Source organism: Equus quagga, chromosome 4, assembly GCF_021613505.1.
Source record: "Equus quagga isolate Etosha38 chromosome 4, UCLA_HA_Equagga_1.0, whole genome shotgun sequence".
Classification (NCBI taxonomy): Eukaryota; Metazoa; Chordata; class Mammalia; order Perissodactyla; family Equidae; genus Equus; species Equus quagga.
Window position 1 is genome coordinate 56,903,900 of NC_060270.1, and position 9,453 is coordinate 56,913,352.

Consider the following 9,453-nt stretch of genomic DNA (forward strand, 5'->3'; position numbering starts at 1 on the left):
GTACAATTTCTAATTGATCTTGTTTGCATTCTGTGAATTGGCATTGCACATGTATATGTTGCTTACAACGTATTGATTTAGGTGAACACTGTGTCTTCTTTCACTATCTGATCTGAAAAGCTCTCTCTTGTCTATGCACTCTTATATCTTGCCTGAACTTTGAGATAGATGTCTCTTTAGGTTCTTTTGTACATGCAACATTGTGCATCAGACCGTAGATAATGCAATGACCTTACCTCACCTACTGTATTCTCTCAACTTAAATCTATGACTTTAGATTTCTTTTTAATCAGGAAATTTCATATAAAATTTTTTCTGGAAAGTAGGCTCATAAGAGAACTACCAGAATCATAATTAAAATGCTCCCTTGGTACCTATTCTATAGTAAGGGAGATATTTTTAAAAATTTGCTCATAGGCTACTGTCAGAAGTATCCTATCCTTGTTTACAAAATGTAAAAAGATGTGAATAAATTATATGGGCCCCTAAAGTCTTATTTTCTAGTAAATTGGTGAAACCTAAACTTCTTTTACTTCAAGTACAAAAGAATAGGCTGGAGGCAATTATCTCCTTTCAGACATGGTTCAGGAATTGTTTAAAATGCCTCTAAAAGTCTGGCTTTATAACAGTCTAAAATCAACAATGTTGATTTTAGATAACCCAGTAAGTATTATAATACGAAATAATTTTTAAGTGTAAGAAACAAAATATAATCAAAGTAAATTCAGATATTGTGACTTGTGATGCTGTCTTGCCTTGCATGATGCTGGGGGAAAAAGAGAAAAGAAATTGCTTTCTTTCTGTGCTTTCACTCAGTGGAGGGGGTGGGGGGAAGCATGTATTGGGGCTACAGGAAGAAAAGCTAATAAATAGGCTGGAAGTAATATTCTACCAGCAGGAACTCGACAGCTCCAGTTAAATGCTTTGATATAGTGGCTCCTTTGCAGAGCAAAAGAAAGATTTATTAAATTTCCTTCAGTGTTTATCTTAAAAACAAATACGAGTTTTTAATTATATTGCCGAATTAAATGTGAACGTCAGAGACCAAACCTTGCAGTTTTTCTTTCCTCTCAATAAATATTAATGTTAGTAATTCTGGAGGGTAAAAATGTAAATAGTTTTTGGATAATATTTGCACCCTTGTTTGTGTTATAAAAAAAAATTTCCAAGGACAGCTAGAGACAAAGATGTTTGGCATGCCAAATTAACTTGCATGTTTGTTAAAAAACAAAAACATGTTTTGAAGATACACCAGATCTGAACATGTATTCGTTGATTTTTGCAAAATAAAGTTAGGTTTAATTTTATAAATAAAATAGCCACCTCCAGATTTGCCTGTTCCTCATGTTGCGCTAAATACCTAAGTGCTTGCATCTGTATTTCTCTGCAAACTTATCGTTTCTTACTAATCCAATGCAGCAACTGATCTTAAAACGGTAGGGTGAAACTAACATTTCTCAAGGGTCCTCTCCATGGTGGACGCGTTTTACATGTTGAAGTAGGTATTAAGGTCTCCCAGTTACAGGTAAGGAGCCTGGAACTTGGAACAGGTACATTTCTTGTTCAAGGTCCTTTAGCTGCTAGTGGCAAGGCAGGGAAGCAAATCCAGCTCAGGATATTGGCCACATGGAAGCCCATGGGAGGACAACGTGAGCAAATGAAAGTTGATGGGTGGGGGTCTCCAACACGTTAGAAAGCAGAACCCCACCAAATAAAAGGGGTGAGGGTATGAGGAGACGGCAGAAGTGAGAGGAACAACAAGCCTACATCCCAGATTCACTTTTGCTCCTTGCCTGGGTGCTATGTTCACCCATTTCTATGCTGTTCAGGCCCACCCATATGCCTATTTTGAAAGCTTTCTTTCACTTTTAAATATTTTCACAGAGGAGTCTCAGGCATGAACTTGGATGCACTCTCAGTTCACAATGATTCCACACCCTTATATACACGGACCCCTGCTAAGGACTCTTGGAATTCAATCACAGAGATAGTGCGTTGACCTTGAAATCCTCCTTCTAAAAGTAAGAATTAAAGTAAATGTGAATAGACACAGTAAAGCTTAATAAAAGATATTGCAAAGCACAGCCCCAGGACGTCACTTCAAAGTAAGCATTTCCTCTAAGCAATCAAAATAATAAATACAGGGTCCAAAAAATATAATCAAACATAGTTTGGAAATAACCTATCTATGTGCAGAAGGGCGAAAGCTCTACCTGCCTTGCCTGCCCTGTCAATCTAGCCTCAGCAAAGGTGCTCTTTACCTTGACCAAGGTTAGCCTAGACTAGAAACACTTTTTAAATCCTTTTCCTTTGCTCCTATTATTTGTATATTTCAATGATTTGTACAGAACTTTTTTTTTTTTTTGAGGAAGATTAGCCCTGAGCTAACTACTGCCAGTCCTCCTCTTTTTGCTGAGGAAGCCTGGCCCTGAGCTAACATCTGTGCCCATCTTCCTCTACTTTATATGTGGGACGCCCGCCACAGCATAGCTTGCCAAGCGGTGCCATGTCTGCACCCAGGATCAGGGCCGGCAAACCCGGGGCCGCCGAGAAGCAGAACGTGCAAATTTAACTGCTGCGCCACCGGGCCAGCCCTTGTCCAGAACTTTTAAAAGAAGAAAAGCCAAAAGTTTCATGGTTCAAATGGGCTTGCATTTGTCACTCACTTAAACTAGGAATCATAAAACGTTCCTTCACTGGTATTGGCCAAGACAACAATTGCTTTTCTACTTGTGCAGGAAAAAACACAAAATGCCAAGAAATCAGGCAATTTTAACTTCAAGATAACATTGGTGAGCCTTTATTAATAAATTGTGTGTGCCAAAAAAGTCACTGGTCCACATTTTCTACTTCTTTCTTCCTCCAACACTAACATACTCAGGCCCTCTAGCTAGTAGAGCATGGGCCCCTGGAAGGCAGGAAATTAGTCCTTATTCCTGAAGCTCAGCATTTATATTGGGCCAACCTCAGAATGGACAGCTTCCAGCTATTGACCAAAAGAATAACATTCATTCGTTTATTCATTCATTCAACAAATGTATTAAAAGCCAACCATGTACTGATGGCTAGATAGAGGAATGGAGATGTCAACGAAAATAATCCATAACCAATCTATAAATGAAAATTTGGGTGAGTTTATTCTGAGCTTAAATTTTAGGATTATAACCCGGGAGAGTCTTTCCACAAAGGAACAGAGCACTCCAAAGAAGTGGGGGTATATAGAGTGGTTATACACCCTCAAAGAGTATGTTTCACATATGATTGAAATGTCCCTTTTACAATAGTCACGAGGCTGCTCTGTCAGCACAGCGATTGATGGAAACGGCAGATAGGTCTGCTGTCTCAGTGAACGCCGCGGGGTGGCAGGTGTGTTGCCTCGGGCTGGGCGGTCACAGATGAGCGCTGCAATCGGTTCCCAGCCTAAAGAAAGATACTTAATGTTTAAGGAGATGCCAACGTTGGGAGGGGGAGAGAAGTTGCACCTTTATCTCAAGGGCCTTTGCTCTTGCCATAGGGAATCTCTAAAGCAGATATACAATGCATGCTCAATGGCCTCAGTCAGGCCCTTTTGGAAAGACAAGGTCAGGCCGAAATAGGTTTATACCAAATGGCTTCCTCATATATTCCAATATATCCTATTACTTGCCATTTTTATTTGTCAGAGAGATGGCTAGATATGTGATGAAGAAAGCACAGTAGAAACTAGGTGGTAGGTATTCAGGTGTTCGTTGTAAAATTCTCTTTACTATATGTTTGAAATTGGTTGTTAAAAAAACACTGGAGCCAAAGTCCACCATGTGCTAGTCGGTGAGCTTGCCACTAGGAAACAAAGATGAATGAGACAGAAACATCCCAGAATTTATGAACCACACAATTTGGTAAGCAAGATGACACAAGAAAAAAATAAGCGAACAAAATATTTACGAACTGTGATAAGATCTTATGAAAGAAATAGCAGAGTGCTGGAGAGAAAGCAACAGAGGGCTGGGGAGGGCGGAGCCCTTGGGGACTGCGTTACAGTAAAACTCAAACTTCTCTCATCGCGAGACTGTAAGCAGGGGGCTTAAGGTGTGGGGGAGGGGGTGTCTTTCACACTGTAAGACGATGACTTGGCTGTCCTGTGAGAGCAGATGGGGCAGGACAGGGAGACCCGATGCAGACGAGAGCTGGACCAGGTGGTGGCATCAGAGACAGACAGTCTGATTTGACATATATTTTGGAGCTAGAAAGTCAGCACATCCTGCTTATAGTTTGGATCAAAGGAGTAATTCCATTAAATGCTCAAAATCTTTTTCTTTAAATATCTAACCCGCCTAACTAAGGAAAGTTCCCCCTCATTTAGGTAAAGTTATTTCCAGAGCCGATTAGCTGCCTGTAAGAGGGGACAGAACCTTTTTGAGAAGTTGAAGGAAACAATCTTTATATATTTTTACTGTTTTTTCCAGCTTTTAAAGCTTCACTGTGTCTCGAGAGTCTTTATACTTCTGATTGGAAGAAAGGACCCCAATTTTCCAGCACGAAACAATGTTCTTCTCTCAGTACTTCGCATCATCAGAACTGAGGAGCCAAAATCTCTCTCAGTAGCGTGATTGTTCCCAGGGATTAAATCATCTCAGCGCTCCTCTAGAGCCTGCAAAGGCTTTGAGAGCGAACGTCAGGGTTTGGGTTCTCCTTGATTCATTGTTGAATTATTATGCTGACAATAATGAAAGTTATAATATTGAGAAGATTTAATGGTGGGGTTAGGGGCATGGCTGACCAATTTTTAATTTTAGTTATTTGCTTAGAAATTCTAAGGAAATAAGAGGCAGAAAGAGTTCCAAAATAAAATTATAGTTGCCTTTACTATAACGACGGAGCCTATTTCTGTAGCTTTTTGTGAGCTTTTCTGAGCAATGACGTTTTCTATCGACAGTATTTACACTTCTGATCATTTCCATATAAAATTCAAAATTCAAATTGCTCCTTTTTATTGTTGTATTTTCATTTCTCTCTAACAAAGACAGCACTTAACCCACATGTCTGATTGTTGGGGTGGGGGAGATTGCAAAACAGGGGAGCGAGCCCCCTGGGTCCCACCCTCCCAGCCTCCGCCTGGCGCGGCCACACCCACGCACAGCAGATAAACTGCCTGCCGGCATAGCCCTCATTTCCAGGCACACTGCGAAGGGGAAGGGTGGAAGTTCGAGTTGTCGCTTAGACTGGAGAAAGGGACAAGGAGGGAGAGGAGAAAGATTGGGGGACGGGAGGGAAGAGGAAAGAAGGAAGAAGCACCATCCTTTTGTTTTCTAAGTTTCTACTGGGAATGCCCCACTTCCAAGTAAATTGCAATTCTTCTTCTCTGTCCTTCTCCCTTAAAGAAATTCCCTGATGTCATATATTTTTTTCCCCACCATGAGCGATATCTAAATGTTTTACATCTTGTTCATATTAATATTTTAGTTTCTTTTGTTAGAATAATTCACTTTTGCCCAAGGTTAAAATAAATCTTCTGAGGGACCAGCCCAGTGGCCTAGTGGTTAAATTCCCATGCTCTGCTTCGGCGGCCTAGGGTTCAAGGGTTTGGATCCCAGGCTGTGCACCACTCATCAATCCATGCTGTGGTGACATCCCACATATGAAATGGAGGAAGATTGGCACAGATGTTAGCTCAGGGACAGTCTTCCTCACACACATACACACACACACACACACACACAACTCTTGTGAATAGCTAGGCAACTGATCTGCTCTCCATCCTCCAGTAGGTCTCGTGTCTTCCCTCCTCTATGGCCTGGCTTACAAGGTTCCCTCTGCCTCACCCCACCCGAGACCCCACTCCATCACTATTTCTTGAGGCTCAATAACCTCATTAGAAAATGAGGAGGTGGAGTTAAATCTCTCCAGAGGTTCTTCCAATTAAAAAGTCTATAGTCTATGAACTTCCAGTGACTCCCAGCATTTCAGCTTCCTAAAGATGTCCCTGGTTATTGATAGGAACCTGACCTTTTTCTGACATTCTGTGGCCTCTGTAAGCCTGGCACTAACCATCATTGTTGTGGGAGAAGGCTAATATAGTCCATAAATAAAAACAAGCAAACAAACAAACACACAAACTCCCAAAGAGCAGCCATTCAGTCCTTTACCTGAGACTCAGGTGAGAAAACCTAGGTCATTCACTGGGTGGCAGGTTTGTGGGACAGGCCTCCCTGGGGGGTTCAGCTTGCATGTCAGCAGCCACCCCTACTCTGCACCCCCTCCTCCCATCCCCCCACAGTCCCTCAGGCTGTTTAACCTCCTCATTTCCCTTACCCTGCACCCTCTTACACGCAACCCAAGGAAGGCTTTGCTGTCATTCTCTGCACCCTCAATTTTTACCACTGAATGGGAGGAACATTGAAGCCGGGTACCTGAGGGGGAGTGTAAATATTAAATCAATTTGCTGTTTTTCCTGTTCAACTTGAGGGGTGACACAGAGGTCTCGAGGATTTGTGAGCTTGTTGTACAGGAGAAAGAGAACACCTTCAGGGCGGTTGCGATCACTGGGTGGCGGGATGGCCGGCCCTCAGCAGCTGGTGAAGCCCGGAAGTCAGACTGCCCAGAGGCTGATCAGGAGTGACCCCTTTGTTTCCCTGCAACCCCTCCTGCCAAGCGCCTTAGCTCTGTGAAACCCCCCCTGCTTTCTGTTCTTGGAGAGGTGGATTTGAGTGAACCCAGGCTCCCATCTACTCGTTTTGGCCTATCTGTATAAATCTTTCTCCATCTCCAAGCACTGGTGTCTCAATGTTTGGCTTGCTGGGCATCAGGCACGTGAACTTCAGATTAAGGGGTTCAGTATCAACGTGAGGCATTGAGGGTGAGGAGAATTGGCTCTAAGTAGAATCAAAAAAGAGGGCAGCAGTTCATGTCCTGATCTATCCAGTAGGCAAAGTATTAAATCAGCTAACTATCAAACATAACCTTCTGGCAGCTTATCTCTTGCACCTTGTTATGCAAAGGCAGTACCACCCGCCCAGCCCTGAGTTTACATTTTCCTGAACCAGAGAGTGTACCTGGCTCCAAAAAAGGAGAGGGAAAAAGAAAACTCATTGCCCACTTACGCGCATTCTGTGCCTCTCCTGTGTCAATTCCCACAGAGTCATGCGGATGTCACTTCTGGAGAGAACAGGTCACATTTTTTTGCCCCATGTATTCTTGTAAAAGCTCATGAAATGAGCAGATTGATGAATAAATCAGTGTACTTTTACAATTCCTGGTGAGGAGCCATAGAGTCATATTCCAGACATGCTTCGTCATTAGAATCTGTATTGAGTGATTCACCTATAAGGAGAGTAGGTGAAGGTTTTAAGAAATTACTGACCTGCCCTTGTATTCTCACAACTGTTGCCCCTGCTCTCTTGCTCCTACATTTACTCTCAAAACAATCCCCCCATGGGCACGTTAAAAAGGAGGAGGATACAAAAAGGCTAATTGACGTATCTTCTCCTCGGGTACCATACCATATGTTCTCATCGGCAGCTATACGTTAGAATCATCTAGGAGCTTTAAAAACTGACAATGCCTGGCCCCACCCAGAAAAATTAAGTAAAAATCCTTGGAGGGGGCCCCAGCACCGTAGTTTTAAAAACTCCCCAGATGATTCTAACATTCAGCCAACATTAAGAACGACTTTATCAGGGTTTCAGTGAATGCTAATGAAGTCATTAAAATCGAGCTTAGAGCTGGATGCGCCACTTACTCTCTCCTGTTTGCTGGGTTCAGTGAACATGTCTATGAAATGGTTAAAACTCCACTGTTTCTCTGGACAGTCTTAATTGTAGCAAACACCACTCCCTATAGTTCTTCAGTAAAAGTACTCAACACTCCCATAGGAGCGTGAAGTACTAAATAGTTGAGAACATCACACTCCCAGTTGGATTTCGTTCCACGTAATGATGTCTTCAATCATTTCATCATGCATCATTTAAAAGCAGTAAAATATCACGATTTATGCTTATAGGCATGAAGTTCTAAGTACACTCAGTCTGCTGCTGATGAGCCTGGTGGAGCTTTTTCATTTGCAGCCTGAACATAAGATAATGCCACAATAATTTGGCGAAGCCAGATAGCTAGTGCCATCAGCACTGCTGCAGAGCGTGCAAGGCTTCCTCACTTCACTAGAATGTTGTCGGGCATCTCGTGGATGAATGACTGTTCCTTGCTTCCTTTTGTTTTTAATTGCTTGCAGTTCTACGTCTTCAGTGTAATATATAGATGTATATGATATTGTTAAAATCAAAAACAAACAGAGCCCAGCCTTGGAAATTCCCTGAGCAGACAAAACCAGTTTAGTCATACAAGCAAAGCTTAATTTAGCTTATTTTGCAAGACTAACTTGACCGGGGTCATTTCTTACTGATGCCTCTGGAAATCATAAGCAAAACTTAAACTGTTTCCCAAAATTGATACGAGGTAACCACCAACCAATTCTCTAGCATTTAAGAAAATTCTAATATTATAGGCAATCACTGTGAAGAATAAACAGTCCCGGCCTCCCCACTGTATAAACTGCTTTACGACAATGTACCCCGAGCCTCATCCCATGTTTTGGGTTGAGTGCTTCCAGTTCTCAAACTGTCTTCTTGGTGTGTGCACAGTAAACTTGCACTAATTACTACTTCGGTGATTCATTGGTTTTATTTCTGCTATTTTTGAACTTTTGACAATATACATACGCACATACATATGCACACTCATATATACGAATATATGTATATTTTCTAACCATCTCGAGTTACACCAGTGTAATGGGTGGCTGAAGCCACTCTAATGAGAAACTAAGCTAACCAAGTGATATGTGTGATAGGAAAATAAATATCAGTCATGTGTGATGGGAAGATAAATACCGACTAGAGAGTAGAAAAACTCAAGTTCTAGTTCTTGCTTTGGCCAGATGTGTGTCACCTTGAGCAAGCCTGGGAATGGCATGTGTGTTTTTATCTTCTGGTTCCTCCAATCATTGGCAGGGCCTCCCTGGGGGGCAGTGTTGAGAAGCATTTTGAGGCTGCATCTGCTCCCTGGAAAGAACACCATTATCAACATGTCAATGGCTGCCATGAGGTCAGGAGAAGGGAAATGGAGCTTAAGGTCTACTGGGCCAAAACCAGAGAATTCCCTTCCCAACCCAACGCAGTGGATCGAGACCAGTAGAGAGAAAATGACAACAACTATTTACACCACCTTAACTCCTCATCTTTACATCCATATAAAAATGTGCACAAACATAATGACATACAACTGCCTTTACCAGTCATGCTTATCCTTCAGCTCCTGTTCAAATCCTACCTCATCTGCTGGGCCAACCTCATGCCGTAATAACAAACGGTAATATTCACGCAGCGAGTACTACGTGTCAGGCACTCTTGTGAGCCTTTGCATATATAAAATCCTCACAGCAACCCTGTTAGGTAGACACTGTTATTATCTTCATTCTGC